This window comes from Ambystoma mexicanum, chromosome 6p (assembly GCF_040938575.1).
Source record: "Ambystoma mexicanum isolate Mex_15411 chromosome 6p, UKY_AmexF1_1, whole genome shotgun sequence".
Lineage (NCBI taxonomy): Eukaryota > Metazoa > Chordata > Amphibia > Caudata > Ambystomatidae > Ambystoma > Ambystoma mexicanum.
Genome location: NC_090935.1, coordinates 613,230,800 through 613,250,991, shown reverse-complemented (window position 1 = coordinate 613,250,991; position 20,192 = coordinate 613,230,800). Strand labels below are relative to the sequence as shown.

The following is a 20,192-nucleotide window of genomic DNA, read 5'->3' as shown; positions in this document are numbered from 1 at the left end:
TATGTTGTTATGTATAACAATTGTTTTATTTTTAAAAGGCATGATTCTAGTGTAAATGTCGATACTACCAATTTACATAAGGATTGTAATTATAAATGCCAATAAACATATTTCAAAATAAATAGTGCGGTGACATAATATATATATATATATATTTCTGAGGGTTGTGAAATCTGCTTAGATCACATGCTATGCATAGGCTGACATCTAGTGGAAGCTGCAGAGTATTACAGTTGTTGTTTTCAAAACTCAAAAAGTGATGTCGACAGGGCTTGCCAGTAATACTATCCCTAGTGTGACGTCTACTGTACCCATGGTCCTTCACGCCTTGAGGTCCCTCAGATTGATTTTTCCGCCATCATTGTCGGACGCTGAAAGCGCAGTTCCTTCTGGCTATCACCATTTTATTAACAATAATTAGATCTAGTTACTCTTACTGTCCTTTCTTAGCCGTTCCCCTAAAATACCTTCGCCGACGGCTTCGAGGAGTACCTTCGTCGACTGCAGAACTTGCCTCAACAAACTTTCCAGACAGCCTCGGAATGCTGCTCCGGCCCTCGGCCCTCACAGTAGGGAGAGTGGGGTGGTGGTTCATATCTTAGTTATCCTAAGAGAAGGCATATTTCTCCTTCTTCCCACTTTATTCGCCAAGCTGCCTTCCCCACACAAAATGGAAAACACACCATTTAAATTTTGTCCATCTTGTAATTGAAAATTTCCCTGGAAGGACTTGCACCGGTGTGTGACCATCATCTTCCAAGGGACCATAACGAGGGCCAATGCAAACCTTGCAAGCTTTTCAAGCCCAAGACTTTAAAGGACCGTAAAACAAAGCACAGCGAACCACGCCATGCAGGCCGAGGCCACCATTGATGTGGAGGGTGCCTCCAGTGATGGTGGCACCATCGTCGTCAGTGATGACAAAGGCACACGGGATCCGCCGGTTACCCACGTGCAAGCCCCCGACCCCATCAGGCAGGCCGGCGTCTCTGTAACGGGGACATCCGGCGGCACTAGCACAGACAAACATACCCACATTAAACACACAACCCTTAGCCATAAGTCGACTTCAACGCCGACCGAAAGGCCGCACACAGCGTCAAGGGGAAGGTCCGTGAGTTCCCTGTCCTCTGGGCAATCATGCTCGCATTCGTCTCACGACAGGCCCCCAAAATGGAGTTCAGATGCTGTGTCCAAAACTACCACCGAAAACCAAATGTCGAAAGACACGGCGACGGCCAGTTCGCATGCCGATAGACGACAGTTGAAAAATACATCGAAGGCCCCTGCAAAACCTCCTCAAAGCTCAAAGTTGTCTGGACTCATTAAAAAACATGTCCCGGACACGCTTTTAAAGTGTCGGACTTAGAAACACAACAAGTGAAAGGCCCACAAGTCCTCTAGGCAAGAGGAGACCATGACCCAGGGGGAGGGAACCATGTCAGGAGCTATGAGGCACAAGAGACACCCTGCACCTGAGCCAGCTCCCACACCATCACCTGTTATCCCAGATTCCTCCCAGTGGTCGGCAGAAGAGATAGATAGGGTCATGAGACGCATGTCATCATTGGCCAACTTCTTTAACAGCCACCCAGAGGTTTTAGAAAATCTCCAGGGCATGCCACCAGCTAGTGGGGCCACACTTACACAACCCCCTGCCAAAAGAGCCCATATAGAGACCTTACAACCGGCCACCCCTCAGCAGGACCCAGGGCAGCTTTCATACTATGAACAAAGCTTCCAGGACACTGGAGCATACGCGGACCCTGAGGACCATGGGGACATAGGAGAAGTAGACCCGTTTTATGATGATGACAAGGAAGACGTCTATGTCATACCATCGCCGGATCATGCAGACCCACCGGTCGACAACCAAATCCAATTTAATGATATGCTCCTAAAGGCACCTGAACATTTCCAAATAGAAACCCAGGAAACCCAAATAGACAAGGACTTTGTCGAAAACATCTTGGGAGACAAGAAATCAGCAGCCCAATTCCTACCTATACTACAGTGTTACTACAGAGGTTAATCCAACCCTCTTTGGTAACCCCAAATTTAACACGGGTGGTGAACCCGTGCATTGAAAAGGTCTTCCGACCAACCCCCTTTACATCAGGGGCCAATTAAAACCGGACTCATTGGTTATTTCTGCCACCAGGAAAAGTGCAGGAACACCTCTAGCCTTGTCAGAGGCACCCCCAGACTAAGAATGTAAAAAGATCTATACTTTTGATTGCCAACAATACCACCTTGCTGGCCAGCTATAACTGCCACAAGGGGGACGAAGTAGCCAAATTAATGGCCTCAGCCTCAGAGCCCCTTAAATCCCAATTCTCTCTCGCCGTGTCAGAAGGCAAAGCTGTTGTAAATGCATTCTAAAGAATAACCTAGATGCAGCAGATAATGCAGGGAGGATTATTGCTGAGGGAACACTTATCAGATGCCATGCATGACTACACCAGTCTGGCTTTAAACTTGAGACACAGGCTACTCTTCTCAGCATGCCGATAGAGCCTAATGTCTTGTTTGGCAAAGCAGTGGAGGAGGCATTCGAAAGTGCGTAAGAAGAGTACGACACCTTAAAGTCACTGGGCCAACTTAAACCCTCAGGTCAGAGAGGAGGCTATAATTATCATCTCTTTAGGGGACAAAATTCACAAAGGGGATCTGGGTACAACCAGCATCAGAGCTCTTCTTGGGGCTCACCACAGGACCATTCCTCACCAGGTTTCCAGAGAGGCCAGAGAGGATCTCGCGGCAGGGGCAGATCCTCCTCTTCCAGAGGTGGCTCCACACCCCTTAAACAATGACCACCTGCTTCAGGTCCCCTCCCATGCCACTCCAGTAGGAGGGCGATTAACACACTTTACCCATGTATGGGAGGGAATCAACTCAGAGAAGTGGGTGCTTTCAACCATGGCGGCTAAAGCGACTTGCATACCATCCTCCAAGACAAAGAACCACCTCAAAAGAAGAACAGCGCATCTTACTGGAAGAGGTGGCAGCGCTGCTATTAAAGGACGCTGTTGAAATCGTCTCGGCGAACCAGGTATAGAAGGGTATCTATTCAGTGTACTTCCTTGTGCCCAAAAAAGGTCTCACAATGCGCCCTTTATTAGATCTGCGTCGTGCAAACACCTATGTCAAGCCACAAAGATTCTGCATGACAACGCTATAGGAAGTAATACCACTGCTATGGCGAGGGGATTACATGACTACCTTGGATATGAAAGATGCTTATTTTCATATTTCAATGTCAATGTTCCCAGTGCACAGAAAAGTCTTGCGTTTCAAGGTAGCAAACCAGCACTACCAATTCAAGGTGCTACCCTTCGGCATAGCATCCCCTCCAAGGGTATTCACCAAGGTACTGGCGGTGGTGGCAGCGCACCTACACAGAGAGTCAATTCCAGTGTACCCTTACCTGGACGACTGGCTGATCACAGGGGAAATCCCCCAAATTTGCAAGCGAAATACCCAAAGAACGATCAACCTTCTTTTCCAATTGCATATCTTTATCAACGAGAAAAAGTCAAGTCTTGTACCAAACAAGACCAAACAGTTCTTAGGAGCTGTCATAAAAACAGAAGAAGGCTAGTCTTTCCATCAAAGGAAAGAGTACAAAACATACTACTGCAAATACCTCAGTATCTATCTGGTCGCCAGATAACCGTACGCAAAGCAATGTGCCTGCTCGGAATGATGGCATCTTGCATTTACCAGGTCCCACACGCACGATTGCACATGCGCCCCATGCAGGACTGGTTGGCGAAACAGTTGTCTCAGGCAAGCAGTCAGTGGGACGATCTAGTGGTCGTTTCGCCAACACTAGTACAAGCTCCACGCTGGTGGACAAAGGAAAATCTGTTGAAGAGAAACCCTTCCACGACCCGGCGATGCAATTGATTGTTACAACAGACGCGTCCCTCACGGGGTCGGGGGCCCATCACCTTCATCTCACAGTGCATGGTCTGTGGACTCAAATCACTGCACAGAACCACATCAACCTGCTGGAACTTCTAGCAGTACTCAAAGTGCTTCAAGCCTTCGAAGCACATCTGACAAATCAGTCGGTACAAATTCTCACAGGCAGCAGCACTACAATGTTCTGTATAAACAAGCAGGGGTGCACACACTCTCCAAAATTGTCTAGGCTATCACAGAAAATATGGAAATGGGCACTCAAACAGGGCATGTTCCTAACTTCCCAACATGTTCCAGGGGAACTCAACACTCTAGCAGACTCTCTAAGCAGAGAACCTCTACCAGAAGAGCACGAGTGGCAACTCGACAAAAATGTTCTAGATCACATTTTCACAAATTGGGTCTACCCCTCACTAGACTTGTTCGCAACAAGAGAAAACAAACAATGCCCAGACTTCGCATCGAGGTTTCCCCAACCAGACTCCAAGGGGAACGTCCTATGGTTGAGTTGGTCAGGGAATTTTTTTTTTTATTCAATTTCTATTGGTTTTCAAAGGCAACAAACGAGTTTATACATATAGATTACATTGGGCACATGCCCATAGCAACTTCAGAACATAACAGAGTCATAAGTCTCTGGTGCATTAATCTCTCCCCTACCCCCTCTGTTCCAGGGACTCAGTGACCACATTTCAAGCTTCTTCTCTTTAGGCAGCACCAGCCGGGCCCATGGTCGTCGATGTGTAAACGACTCTCATAAGTCCTGTGCAATGGACTCCATGCACGAGAGTAGTTTCGGGCCGGGTGGAGAATTTCGGTTACCCTCCGGACTTGTCCTCTGCGTTGACAAACGCCTCCATGAATTGCAGCCATTCGGTTTCTATCTGCACGCTGGAGCCCTGTTTTGCGGCCGTCAGTCTATCCGTAAAGTAGATGTCCTTAGCCACTACCACCCATTCTTTCTTTGTTTGGAGGGCTGGTCTTTTCCAGGTCCTGGCTCGTGCCGTTCTAGCTGCCAGCAATAGTGAATGTGTCAAATCTGGTAACTTCTCCCAGTGCCCATCCCTTTGTTGTATGCCAAAAATCACCAGGATGGGGTCTAACACGTAGTCCCCGTCCCCCGCCTCTTTAATCCAACTGAGCACCTCTGACCCGTAAGTCTGGACTTTGTGACATGTCCACCACATATGCCAATAGTCGGCTTTTCCCCCGCATCCATGCCAACACATTGGGGCAACGTCTGGGAACATCTTAGAGAGAGTGATCGGGTCGTACTGCCACCTGTGACGGAGCTTAATGGCGTGGGTCTTGTATTGACATGAGATCGACGTCTTGAAGGCCCTAGTACAACATTTACCCCAGAGACCATCCCCGATGGCATAGCCTAGATCCCTTTCCCATTTCCTTCTGAGGCTCCTGGTGGTTCCCTCCAAGGGGGTCAGGAGGGCTAAATAAAGGAAGGAGATGAGACCCTTCATTTCCGTATGGGAGTCCAGAATTTTTTCCACCGGAGTGAGCGTCCTCAGTATGCATTCCTTTAATTTTGGCTGCATTAGAATTCCCTTGAGTCTAAGGTATAGGAGTGGTGAGAGTCTGCCTATACCCAGAGCCTCCTCGAGTTTCTGGATAGATATGAAGGAATCCACCCTCACCAGTTGGCCCACCCTACAGACCCCTGCTTCGAACCAGGATTGATAATGTTCGTGGCCTGGAATCTCTTCCAGAACTGTTGTGGGCCATATGTGACTTAGTGGGGAGGGCCATGTAGTAACTCTTTCCTTATATCCCTTCCCTGCTAGTGCCTTCCACATAGTACCTAAGATCGGGTGGTCCCTAATTCTTTTCGGGTGCTTTTTTAGCGGGATCCATGACCATTCGCCTACAGTAACTGGACTTAAGGAGTTCTCAATGTAGACCCATTCCTTGTAGGGATCTTCTCTAAGGTGGGGGGCCAGCACCCTGAGCTGGACAGACCTTTGGTATGTAGCAAGATCCGGGAGGGCAACTCCCCCTCTTTCTTTGGGAAGGGTGAGGGTCTCGTACTCTATCCGGAGTTTCTGGCCTTGCCATATAAACTTCACTATGCGCCTCCTGGCTTCCCCAAGGTATACCGCAGGAGCCTCCAATCGAAGCATCTGGAAGAGATACAGCACTCTGGGGAGCAGGTTCGTCTTTATCACGTTTATTCTGCCCATCCACGAGATTTGTCCCTTCCCCCAGCCTTCCATCTCCCTGAACAATTTCTCGAAGAGGGGGGGTAGTTTGCCAGGCTCAAGTCCTCACTTGGTCTCACAATGTTAATCCCCAGTTATTTTATCCCATCTGCGCAGACCTGAAGGCCCAAAGGGGCCAATTCAGCTATGCACCTATCGGCATCTGAAGCAAATGGAAAAATCGACTTGCCCACGTTAACCTTGAAGCCTGAAAAACGGCTAAACAGTTCAGTTATCTGTAGGGCAGCCGGGACTGAGCGTGTGGGTTCCCTCAGGTGAAGCAGGATGTCATCAGCGTAAAGGCCAAGCTTAAAAGGCGGTCTCCCACCACTATGCCCCGCACCATGGGAGAACCTCTGATGTATTCTGTGAGTATCTCCGTAGTCATAGCGAAGAGAATGGGGGAAAGAGGACAACCCTGCCTCTTCCCTCTTTGGAGGCTGAAAATACGTGACAGGCAACCGTTAACTGTCACTCTAGCTGATGGTGCCTCATACAAGGCCTTAATGGCCTGCCTGATCCCGATTCCGAAACCCAACTTCCTGAGAACCCTGTGTAGGAACCCATAGTCGACCCGATCGAACGCTTTTTCGGTGTCGATGGATACCAAGACTGGGTTCTCACCCGTAGGAGCTGCGATCCGCATGAGGTGGAGGGTTTTATGCAGTTGTATCAGCCCCTTGTCTTCCCTGTATGAACCCCACCTGGTCTGAGTGGATTAGGTTTGGCATATGGCCATCCAACCTCGTCGCAATGATCCTTGTGAATAGCTTGGCGTCCACGTTGAGGAGGGAGATTGGTCTATACGAGTGGCAATCCGCTGGGTCTTTGCCCTCCTTTGGAATCACTGTGATCAGGGCTTTGCCGAAGGATGGGGGTGCCCTCCCTCTCTGCATTATATTTGAGAAAAGGCCTGCTAAGAATCCCGCCAATAAGCCCGAGAAGACCTTGTAAAAGCCTGCAGTAAATCCATCTTCCCCCGGGGCCCTGCCCAACTTCAGCCCAGAAATTGCTTCTTCTGTTATAGGGGCGTCCAGAAACCGCAGACTCTAGCGTTCCAAGGATTGGGAGGGAAACCCCCTCGAGATATACCTCCCGTGCTTCCTTATCCACTTCCCCCTCCCTCCCGTATAAGGTCTCATAAAAACTAGCGAATTTCTCTGCTATGCCTTCGGGTCAGTGCTCTCCACCTCTGCATCGTTCCCAATTTGTTGGACCCACCTGTCTGCTCTTTGGCCTCTGAGTTTGGCTGCCAGCATGGCATCGGCCCTGTCCCCATTTTCATAGTACCTCTGACGCAGGTGTTGAGTCCCGCTACTATTTTAGCCATCTCTAATTCCCTGAGTTCCTGTCTCTTCTCTCTCGCCAAGCCTAGGTCGCTCTCTTTCTCTCCTTTCCCTTCCCCTCAGATTTTTCCAGGAAGCGTATCTCCGACCTTAACCTGTGTGTTAGGAGGGACCTTATCCTCTTTTTGGAGGCTCCTTCACTTATCAGCCTACCCCTCCAGGTTGCCTTCACCGCCTCCCATACCAGTTCCTGATCCACCACTCCTGTATCATTTAGCTCAAAGAATTCTCTAATTGCTGATGACATTTCCTCTCTGAAGACAGTGTCCCTCAATAGAAAGTCATTAGACCTCCACAAGGATTGCCTTGCTTTCAGACCTGAGATGCTTAGGTCTGACCAGACCATATCATGGGCCGACCAACTGACGGGGCGAATCTCACACGCTTCTATTCTGCTCATAAACTGGTAACCTGTGAACAGATAATCTATTCTTGTCCTGGTTCCATGGGCTGCTGAATAAAAGGTGTATCCCTTTGCCCTTGGGTGACGTTCCCTCCAAATGTCCATCAGCCCCTTTTCCCACATCAGGTCCCTGAGTCCCCATTCCGGACTTCCCCCTACACTGCCTAGCTGGGTGGCCCTCCCACTATGGTCCAAGTCCCGGTCAGCCCACATGTTGAAGTCCCCACCCAGTAACAGGAGACCTTCTGCCCTGAGCATCACCGCCCCCATGATTTCCTGGATAAATTCCTTCTGACCTACGTTGGGGCAGTACATAGCAACTTAGGTGACCCTGGAGTTGTGGAGGTTGCCGGACACTATCAAGACCCTCCCATCCTCCCTCTCCCAATGAGAGACCTCCGTTAGTTTTTGGTGTCTATGGAGCAGGATCCCGACCCCCACTTTCTTAGAAGTGCAGGACGCCCAGAATACCTGGCCCATATGCGATCCGGGGATGGCCCTCTCTTGCCCCCTCACCAATCTGGTCTCCTGCACAAAGAGAACATCCGCCCCTGCATTCTTCATTTCTCTCCCCAGAAGGGAGCGCTTAGTTGGGGAGTTAAGCCCTTTGACGTTGAGCGAGCCTATTCTGATCGTCTCGACCTGGCCCTTTCTTTCATTGTCTGCCATTACTTCTGCACGTAGAGTTCACTGCTTTCCCGAACCAGCGGGAGCTGCCCAGTCCCCCATTGAAGCTGGTTCTGCGGGGAGTCCGAGAATCCCCTCCCTCCCCCAACCGTCCACCCCACTCCCCCCTCCTTCCCCTATGTTTGACGCCTACCAACGGGCAAGCCGCCAGATCCAAAGCATGATTGTGCACCACAGTTCTCAGGGTCGAAAGTCATGTCCCCGGCTGGGGTTGACCCACTGAGGTCCCCATGTCCCCCCAGGGACCATCTTTATTCCTCTATTCCCCCCCCAGCTTCCAAAGGCGGGGTGTTAGGTTTTATGAAATTTCTCCTGCCTTTTGTTTTCTTCTTTGTCGACCGCGGCCCCTCAGGTAGCCTCCCAGCTTCTGCCCTAGTCTGGGTACCCGCTCCTTCTAGCTCCTCCTGAAGGTCTCCCCTGAGGGACTGCAGCACCTGTGTGGCCTCCTTACCACTGATCACCCTGTAGTCCACCCCAGCTCGTTCAAAGGATAAGGCGAACGGTAAGGACCATCTGTATCTTATGTCCTGGCTTGTTAGCCACTGTGTGAGCGGGCGGCATACTCTTCTGCGGCTGATCGTGAGGGTCGATAGGTCCTGATATATCTTGATAGTATCTCCTTCAAAGATGAAGCTCCCCAGCCTTTTTGCCTTCTCCAAGACTTCCATTTTCTCCCTGTAACAGAGGAACCTCACCAGGATGGACCTTGGGCCCCCTCCTGCGCCTCCTCACCTCGATGTGCTCTTTCCAGCTGGACCTCCTTGCCCCCTATGAGTGCGAAAAGTTGGTTGATCAGGCCCTGGACTTTTCTCCCCACATCCGCAGCCGTCTCCCCTCTCTCCTGGGTCACCCCCATGATGCGCAGGTTGTTTCAACGTTCTCTGTTCTCCAAGTCGTCCATCTTGAGAAGCATGTCCTCCTCTATTATTTCTAAGTCAGTTATCCTAGCCTCATACGTCATATCTAGGAGGTCTACCTGGAGGTGGTTGTTTTCCATCCCCTCCATTTTATCCTCCAGGGTGTCAACTCTCCCCTTGAGGTCCACGATGGAGGCCTGTTTGTCTGCGCAGATTGCCTTTATCTCATGGAGGATATCCTTGAGGTCATCCTTGGTGAGCGCGGCCGGGGGTGGGTCGCCCACGACAGGCATGACGGTTCCGGTGGCCTCGGTCTGAGCCGGGGTCTGTCGACAAAACCGCTGCAAGGAACTGATCGCTCCGGGGGGTGAAGTCTGCTCCAGGATCTGGGTGAGGTAGGGCACCTGGGCGGCGGTGCCTCTATACAGGTTTTCTTGTAATGACCAGGAGGGTTCAGATCGGGGCACCTGCCCTCTTTATTTTGTTAAGGTACCACGTTTCCCTTTGCTTTGGTGAATTACGTCTCTGGGGCAGTACAGGAGTTCTGGGTCCAGGGCGGTGGCCTTTTCGCCAGGCTGGGTCCCTAGTACCACGAGGGTGGGGGCCCTCAGGGTGTGCGGCCAGTCCCTGGGTTCTTGAGCCGGGATGAGGTCAGGGGGGGCGGACCCCACCACTGGACCTCCTGTGTTCTGCTTCTCCCCTGCCGCCTCCTCTCCCTCCCAACTCCACCAACACTCTGGAAGACCTCAGTGAGTGTGTGCCATCGCTCGGGGGGTAAGGCGCAGTGTAGCACTGGGGAGGTTGGGTTGAGGGCGGGGGGGCTCCTGCCGCCACGACTCTACGAATCGGCTTTCCCCCCTCCGACTCCTCACCTTGTCCTGGCGGTTTTCTTCTGGTCAGGTCCCTCCGTTCGGCTGACGTGGGCTGGAGCGAATCCTCTCACGCGCACCGCACAGGCGGTCTGGGGCCCGCTCCCTCTGGATCCTCCGTTTTCCGGACACCTGAGCACTCCCACACGGGGGGGTGAAGCAGGGATCCACCGATGGGGCTCAGACGAGGCACAGTTAACCTGGCTTGGGGCGGGCACCTCCTCTCCCCTGCTCATGAGAGCTGGTCCTCACTGTGGGAACAGGATGGCCTCTCCCTCTCTTCACTCGGCGTGGGCCCCTGGATTCAGGCTGCTGGCACCTGGCGGCGCCTCACACTTCAGGCCGTGGGTGTTGAGCCCCCCCCCTCAGTGTTCAGCTTCCACGCTGTATCGGTGGGTGCGGGGGCAGCTTGTCCAGTTCGGGCGGCTCCTACGGTCCTCCGGAGGGCCCGCAGGGCGAAGGCGCAAAATTGTCTCCCCGGCCCTGGGCGCGGGTTGCGTTATGCAGGCTGCGTCTCTGCCGCCAGTCACCCCCAGCGACTCTCTCCGGGGTTGTGCGGGGAGGGGGCTGGTTTCACAGCCCACTGGGCTAGTGGGGCTGTCCGCGCAGACCCAGGTCTCCCTCGGGGGCACGAGAGAATCCTGGCCAGGGATCTTAACTTAAAATCACGCTAGGTCCTGCGGTGCAGACGGAGCTCAAGCTCACAGGTCCGTCATTCTCCGCGCCCCTTGGCGGTCTCCGGTCAGGGAAATTTGCCTACGCTTTTCCCCCAACTCCACTAATGAGCAAAGTGGTGAACAAGATTCACAAGGAACAGATGACATTAATCCTAGTTGCCCCTATTTGGGCGAGACAACCTTGGTATCCACATCTGTGCAAACTGGTGATGTGCGACCCAATCAAGCTCCCGTGCCTGTTCAACTTGCTCTCCCAGCAAGGGGGGGCAACATTACACCCTCAACTTCACTCTCTGATCTTGGCAGCTTGGCTCCTGAAGTCATAGAGTTTGGACATCTAAATGTACCTCAAAGGTGTATTGAAATCCTCAAGATAGCACGTAAACCAAACACAAGACACTGTTATTTTGACAAGTGGAGAAGATTTGTAATTTGGTGCCAGTTGAAACAAATAAACGCAATAGAATGTACTCCATCACACTTTCTTCATTGCACGCTTCACTTATTAGACTCAGGGTTAGTATTTAGCGCAACAAAGGTTCACCTAGCAGCTCGATCCGCATACACCACCTCTCAGAGTAAGGTGTCATGTTGGAAGATCCATGTCATTAAGGCATTCATGGAGGGAGTAAAGAGACTCCACCCTCCTATATGAAACCCCCACCACCAGGCTGGGACCTCAATGTAGTACTTGCAAAGCTCTTTGAGCCTCAGAAGGGATACATTACTCACCGTAATTGTATTTCTGATGCTTGTATCTGCTTAGATTCACATGCGCCCACCCTGCCTCACCTTGGAGTAGAAGGTGCATAGATGTTTTTTCTGAGCTTTATCTGATATATATCTGCTTTACTACACCTGCACTCACGCTACACACTTCAGGCAACCTCCTGTCAGAAACAAATCAGTCTAAGGGACCTCGACGCGTGAAGGACCATGGGTACAGTAGACGTCACATAGTATTACTGGCATGCCCTGTCGACGTCCCTTTTCGAGTTTCTAAAAAAACAACTGTAATACTCAGCTTCCACTAGATGTTGGCCTACTCATAGCATGTGAATCTAAGCCGATAGAAGCATCAGAAATACGATTACGGTGGGTAATGTGTATATATATTTATATATATGTCATATTGCGGTGGTCGCTACACTATAATTATGTATTAAGTATTGCATTCCATAGGAAACCCGAAAAATGAATTGCTAATAACCTTTGACTCGTATGCCGGACATTTTGCAAACAAAATTGTACTCATGCCCCCCTCTACTCCCAGACTGGAAATATTTGGAAAGAACTGTTAAAGAAAAAAGTTATTAAGAAAGCTAAAGAAAAATGCCATTTCCCATGGAGAAAAAGTCAAATTTTTGCTCAAGCGCACAGCCAAAACCGCTGAACAGAAATCAGAATTGGACCAGGTACGAAACAACTTGGGCACAAAGCGTTGACTTGATTTGCAAGAGGGGTCTCGGATTATTGCGTCCAGTAGTTTTCAAAATAGTTGACGGGGAAGGGGGGGCCCCCTCTCCCAAATGATAGTTATATCTCCCATCCTGCACTGCAGCAGAGAGGCTGAGAGGCATTTCAGAATAAAAAAGCAACAATTTTCCCCCAGAATTCTATTGCTAATAACTTTTGACTTGCTGGATGGATTTGGAAAACTATAAATGTATCAAGGCCCCCCCCCACTGCCCAAATTGCAACAAAATGTTATTAAATTAAAATGTTATTAAGAAAAAAAAGTGGCTCAGTTTCACAGTTTTCAGCCCATTATTTTTCCCATACAGAAAAGGTGCCGTTTTTTATCAGCTGTAGCGTCAAAATCGCTGAAGAGATTTGGACCAAATAAGAAACAACTTAGGCACAAAACATGGGCTTACCTTTTCCGACTCTTTGGGGTAAATCCATCCAGTACTTTTTAAAATATTCGACAGACAAGGGGATGGACACCTGCTCCTAAAACCTTTATATCAGCCTTGGTGCTTTATACAGCAGAAGAGGCTAAGCAAGGCTAATAACCTTTTGACTTGCTGGATGGATTGGGATGACATTTACCAAACAAAAGGTTTGTCAAGAGCCCCACTAAACTGGAAACTTTGGGAACAATTTGTTAGAAAATGAAAATGTTATTAGGAAAACATAAAAATGCTGTTTTCAGCCTACCTGCATTGACTTTCCCATAGAGAAAAAGTGCAGTCTTTTAACAGCTGTAGCATGAAAACCAATTGGCAGATTTGGACCAAATAAGAAACAATTTGGGCACAAAGCTTTGCCTTAATTTGCTTGATTGGTTTGGGGTAAATGCATCCAGTAATTTTTAAAATAATAGACAGAGACATGCGGGTTCCCCTGTGTTCCTTAAAACCTTTATATGTTTCGGCCTTGGTGCTTTGCAGCAGAGAGGCTGAGAGGCTTTTCGGAAATGAAAAGACACCTTTTTTTTATTTATTTTTTGCTCGATGCAAGTATTCCTGCAATATTAAAAGGGAGAAGCTGCAAATGAAAGAACTCTAAACGCTATTTGGGGGAGGAAAAAGGATGCCATCAAACTTTGGAATGAACTCCACCACGGCCTTACATAGTCTAATAACGTTCGCGAATTCAGAAAGAGACTCAAAACACTTCTGTTTATGTAGTCACTCCTATGAAAACACTAATTGTTTAGAACCACAGCGCTTGGCATTAGGCGCTATACAAATACCAATAGCAGTCACATCAGGTAAGAGGTTGGGAGTGGAAAAAAAGAGACCATATGATAATGGGGATTTAGGTGCGAGTTAGGGAGCCAGTTACAGGTAGAGCATTTGTGGTTTATCACGGGAAGGTCGTGGAAATCTCACAAGATTGCAGCAGCAACGCTGCAAGACGCACTCAGAAAAATATTTGTGTCAGTGATAGGGGATCATGAAAGAGGGCTAGGGAGGGAAAAAGCGCAATTGAATGGAGTGAGGGGACCTAGAAAAAAGAAGGGCGACACATGTTGAGTGCCTGTGAGGACGTTAAATACTTTTTAATTTTGAGCAATCTTTCCAGTTATTGCGGGAATCGGCGAACAGCTACTCTACCGTAGGAATTTCTGTTATTGGAATGATTACTGTGAAATTATAGCGGACATTTGCAGTGCCTACATCTACTGGGGAGGGGACAATGGGTGTTTACTAACAAAGTAATGGTTTGACATGGCCATGATTTTTTTTTCTGTACCCTTGTTCATGTGTGTGCGGTGTCGTCGGTCTGGGTGCGTGGAACCTGCTGCTGGGCTTTTCTCTTTGATGTTGAGTGGGGAGGAAGACACATAATGTGAGCCTGTGTGTCTTTAATAGAATCAAGACTTTCTTAAAAGTTATTCTGGAAAATCTTTATTCTCATGCTTTCTGAGTTTGATGACAGAGGAATAATTGGATCTGGTCCCAGCGGGCCCTTCAAGGAAGTGAAAACATGATGAACGCTGCTGAGGCGGCACACTTGGGAGTCCTCCTTTTATGACTGACGTCTTTGCCACTCTTTTGACCGGGTGCCTTCTATGGGCTTTTTGTCTACTTGAAAACTTTCCAGCAGGGCTCAAGTGAGCCACTGGACATCACTCTTGCTGAAGCTTCTACCGCAGAGGTGTGGGTACCAGGTTCCAACTGTATGTCTTGTACATCTGTGGAGGCAATCTAGCAGGTTTGAACATTTTGTGGGCGGGGACACGTCCTTACTGGTCATCCCTCCATGTCCCCTCTCTCACGGTTACCATAGAGGTTTCTGGGTTGTCCCTTCATGATTGTGTCGCTTCTGGCATGCTGGAAAGTTGCACTCGAGTGCTGCAAGCACAGTAACTATTCCTCAATTGGTTAGTCATCCCAAATCCAGCAGGGTTTTGCTGTCTCCCAAGATTGGCCAAGGGAGCTGCACGGCCCAAACCTAGATGCCACAGGAATGGGGCTTCCATTCTGGACTTCCTATAAAAAGCTCCTCAATATGCATAACTGGGGGCCACCGAAAAGCACCCAGGGATCGGCGCTAGTGTTGTACAGGGCAGCGTCTTTCCCTCCTGATAAGCTGCTGTGAAGGCTTCTGGGAGAGAACCAGTGCGAACCTGGAGAGAGCAGTGGGAGGCCTTTCGAGGCACTGGTCTCTACAATCACCCTGACATTTTCTGGGTGATACCTCACCCAGTGAACAGAATCCTGAGGTAGGCACTTAATGTGGATTTCACCCAGGTTTGGAAGGTTTAGAAAATCGATGAAGTTGGCAAAGTGTTGGTGAATTCTGCAATCCCGTTGGTGAACTCCACGTGTAAAGAAATGGAATTGGAATAATCCGGCAACGAGCAAGTGCCAAAGATATAAAGCGATAAAAATCTATGCTGTTTGTGTAAATAAGTATTTCTGCTGCCACTGTCCTATTTAGGCTGCACGTTCCACTCTATATGTGATGTAACCTTCATTGTGACTGTATTACAAACCAAATCTGTAACCACCTATGTATGTTCCCTGCTAAAGTATCACTGTTAGGCTACACGCTTCGGTTGCTGGACAATTCCATTATACAGCAACCGTTTTGCAGTCATTTACAGACGGCGTTGAAGGCTCAGGCTAAGTTGCGCTGCCTCTGCACTTTTCAAATACATGCAGCGCTGGATCATCTTAAACTGCATGGGGCGCCCTCCAGGTTATGTTTTAGTCCTGAATTGTCTCGCGTGACTGGCCACACTACACTGCATAGATTTTTGCAGCAGCTAGGTTTTCATCAGAATGGTAACACCCACCTCCTGAGGAAGACGTTCAGTTAACCACCACTACACGTCGAAACCGGTCGAGAGAAAAAATTCTACAGGGATGTGATCTTTGCATTTGTTCTTCCTATCCACCCTGACAATAGATTGTTTGTGAATTATTTCTATTGTTTGTAAACACCGCAATAATGAGTGTTATTATGGGGACTAGTTATGAATTCCTCTTCCCCATTGGTTCTTAGCATGTTTTCTGTGTTTTTAGTACTTTGGATGTATGCCACGGTATGATGAGTTGTGTGTGTATGTATGTACTATGTATGTTGAGTATGAGTGATGAAGTTTTAGCCGATTTTCGGCATATTGTTGCTGCTGTTCTGTTATGTTAAAATGATCAGTGTATAATAATTTTGAGTGATTTATTCACTAGTTTTCAATTTTTGTATCACCTTTAATAAATTTGGATACATTTTTTCTAAACATATTTTGCTCTGGACATATCTTTTCTGTTTCTTGATGTTATTATAATACTCTGGTCCAGAGGCTAGAGTTACCCTGCTCCTTTCAGTGTTTGCATACACGCTCCCTGTAGCCATGAGCTAAGTAATCCTCCTGTAACTAAGCCAATTTCATGCAACAGCGCCTCGATCCCCTTGGGCTGCTAGTGCGCTTTACAAATCCAAATAAATAAATAAATATTATGATGGCAGAGTAAAGCCCCCCTAATAATGAGGAAGACTGCAAAGGAGACTGAAGAAGGAGCAGCTGCCTCCAGGTTCAGGCGGCGTAAAAGGAGGGAGGGGAGGAGGGAGGGAGCGATGGAGCGAAGGAAGTGGCTTGTATTTATCCTGTCCTTGGCCTTGAAATTAGCAGTTGTGGGTGCTAATCGTGGGGCCCTGGCATGTTCTTCGCTTCCTTCCGAGTTCATATTAGATGTTTCGCAGCCTGTGCATGAAATATCTAGCAAACTCGGATTGTGCATTAAATGCTGTCCCCGGGGGCCTTGGGATTCGGGATGGCGCGTGCTTCTCCGGGGACGTGCTGGAGTACCTTCTAGAAGCCTGGCCTGTTGCGATGCACACAAGGACTCTGAGCTGACTCAAGGTGCAGGGTCTTAAGTGTTCGGTTATTTTACTGTATACAGCCACCTCTGATGCGAGCGCCGCCTGGTGCGATGCTCACACAGGGACTCTGTGCTGACTCAAGGTGCAGGGCTTCAGTGTTAGGGTACGTTGCTGTATACCGCCACCGCTGATGCGAGCGCCGCCTGGTGCGATGCTCACACAGGGACTCCGTGCTGACTCAAGGTGCAGGGCTTCAGTGTTAGGGTACGTTGCTGTATACCGCCACCGCTGATGCGAGCGCCGCCTGGTGCGATGCTCACACAGGGACTCTGTGCTGACTCAAGGTGCAAGTCTTAAGTGTTAGGTTATTTTGCTGTATACCGCTGATGCGAGCGCCACACCATGCCGCCACCGCTGATGCGAGTGCCACACTAGGAAGCGGTTCACAAACACGAGCACTGACTTTCGGCTCCAAATGCAAACGTGCCTTTGTTGAGAACCAGGTGCACTTTACCTTTGTCCTGTACGTTTAGGGAGTGCTGGGAGTGGTGCAGATATACTATTGCGAACCAAACCTCCCAGAGACAGTGGGCTTGAGTCACAGCGCTCAAAGGCCTGACTCCCTGTTTATAAGAACTACTGTTTCTCATTGAGAACAAGATGCACATTATGTTTGCTTGTGTACCTTTAGGACTGCATGGCTAAAGGGGTTGTGTGTATGTGACGCCGATTATGTGACTTCTTAGCAAAACATATGTTATAATTGTGAGTGTCATGAAGAGTGACTGTATTTATAGTTTTAAAGCAAAGACCGAGTTGGATACTAGGCAGAGTTTGCGGTGTTGCTTTCCAGTGGAAACTTTGCGCTGCTGCTTCTAAACCTTCCAAGTAAGTTAGTGTTTGTAAATGTTTAAGAAGGTAAACGGGAAGTCACCCTTGCAGCCCCCCCCATGCCCCAGTGTGGAGCGGATGAAGAGTGTGGAGCGGATGAAGAGTGTGGAGCGGATGAAGAGTGTGGAGCGGATGAAGAGTGTGGAGCGGATGAAGAGTGTGGAGCGGATGAAGTAGGTGGAACGGATGGAATGCATGGATCAGACGAAATGCTGGTTCAGAAGGAATGCATGGAACTGATTGAACAGACAGAGTGCATAGATCTAAATGAGTACATGCGACGAATACAATGCGTGGAACAAATAGAGGGCACGGAATGGACATTGCGCAAGAATGGTCGGAGTTCATGGAACGGTTGGAGTTCATGGAACGGTTGGTATGCATGAAATGGTTGGGGTGCATGGAATGGCTGGACAGCGTGGAACGGTTGGAGTGCTCGGGACGGTTGGAGCGCGTGGAACGGTTGTAGCGCATGGAACGTTGTAGTGCATGGGATGGCTGAAGTGCATCAAACAGTTGATGAGCATCAGACGGTTAGAGTGCATCGAATGGTCGGAGTGCATGGAATGCATGGAGCATGAAGGCGCTCGATCTTAAGCACCTACTGAAAACCACCATATCACATTACCACGCTTACTCTCCTCTATACACCACCACTCAGCTAGAACATAGCGATAATATGACACATTCGGTATAGCTGTTCTCATACCAACACCTGCCACATACTACCCATCATCCTAGCTAAAACACAGCTGGCTGCACACCCGCCAGCCTAGGCGTTCTCCTCAGGCCTAATGCAGCCAGAATCAGTCTGGTATCACCCGGCCAGAACGAACACATACTGATCCCCCAACCACCACACCTACCGCTAAGAAGCAGCTATCACACGAGTGCCACACCTGCTGCACACATATCCGGTGCACACACGCACCTTATGTCTCTCTCTCTCTCTCGCTCTCTCTCTCTCTACTGACTTGAACTACGGTTCCCGAGGGTGTTCAACCTACCAGCGCCTTGAGATCATACCAATGGTACATAAGGCACTATATAAAGGCAAAGTAACATAACATAACATAACATGGCTAGTGAGCCCAAAAGAACGATATTGGTGCAGCACGCACAGAGGTCACGACCGACGTCCATTGCTAGTGAGACCTCAAGAAACTAAGCAACATGTTTGGCCGTGGCTGCTGGCCATGGTTGAAGGACATGGCTAATGGGCCAAAAAGAAAACTATTGGTAGAACATATGTAGTGGCCACGGCCGAATGCCATGTCTAGTGGGCCCTGAGGAAATTAAGGTATAACAAAAACCTTGAAATTCAAGAAAAAAAACATTTGTTAAGAGGGAGTTAAGGTGGGCAGATTTAAAACCCCTGTCAGTTTGAAAAAACAAAATCCCTAACCGTCGTCTTGCCCTCCTGGGCATGCTCGCTCCGGTCTCAGACAATCTTTGACAACCTCCTAGGGGGTTATGGATCACTATACCCCCCCTTGCTGCATTCGTATCTCAGGCCCTATGTGCACTGTGTTACTCCTATCTTACTACCGTGGTCACAAATAACAAATAACATAAGACACAAAGAAAACATAAAGAATCGATTCAATTTATAACAATGGGATACATTTATTTATGATCACACAGCTAAGCATAATGCATAACAATGCAGGCAGTTCTAATGCTATGTCTAATTTGCACCTCTTATACTTCTGGTGCAATGACTATAAGCCTTTCAAGTTTCTAATGCAAGCCTGTGCTGCCTAATGTGTGGTTCTAATGCAGTCTAATGCAAGCGCTCCTTCATGGGCAAATCAATTCACACCAATCCACACCATCTTCACACTCTCACTCTAGTTTCCCCTTCACCCTAAGCTCTTTGTGTGTGTGTGTGTCTGTTCTAATCAATCAGTCTAGCCTAGGCCAAAACCATACTTCCCTTTCTGCATGTGTTTCCAGCTCTGTCTTTGCCAGGTCAGTCAGTGGCAGGCCTCTCAAGATCTGCCAACTGCCAAGCTCTCTCTCTGCCAGATCGATCTTATCAAGGCCTCTCAGTCTGCTTCTCTCTCATTGTATCTCGTACTCCATCTTGCACCATCTCCAACCAACAGCCAGCAACCTCAGCAACTCCTCCCAAACTCCCCTTCAGCAACCAACATCTCTGCAACTCTCTGGCTCTCTCGATCTCTAGTGCAGTCCTACTCTAGCCCATTCTAGCCTCCTTGGTTATAGTCTTCCATGATGCACACATCCCTATGGTTACTCACATTCTATACTAAGAATGTCTAAGAATGTCTCTCTCTCAGCGTTTAGCAAAATGCCTGCCAGTCTGCTTGCGTGTTCCTTGCACGGCATGTCCTGTCACTGCATGTGCTGTCAGCGTGACATCTGAACATCATATCTTTCTTTCATGGCCATTCTGTGTGCAGTGAAAAACACCATATATTACCCCATTCATACCCCATTCTCTCCACTGCATGCTCTGTTGGCATCATGAAATGCTCTTTTAGGCCCCGTCTCTCTCATGCAAAAGGCACCTTCTCCATC

At 48.9% G+C, this 20,192-nt stretch overlaps 1 protein-coding gene and 1 long non-coding RNA gene across 7 annotated transcripts in view; both read left to right on the top strand.

The window, feature by feature from the left end:
- POLK (DNA polymerase kappa) overlaps nt 1-20,192 on the top strand; it is a 1,714,815-nt gene that overhangs the window by 1,246,630 nt on the left and 447,993 nt on the right. The gene's annotated exons all lie outside the window — the stretch shown is intronic.
- On the top strand, nt 15,578-16,177 carry LOC138510954 (uncharacterized). Its single transcript, XR_011280493.1, has 2 exons — nt 15,578-15,632; nt 15,715-16,177. It is a non-coding gene; the product is annotated as an uncharacterized lncRNA (long non-coding RNA).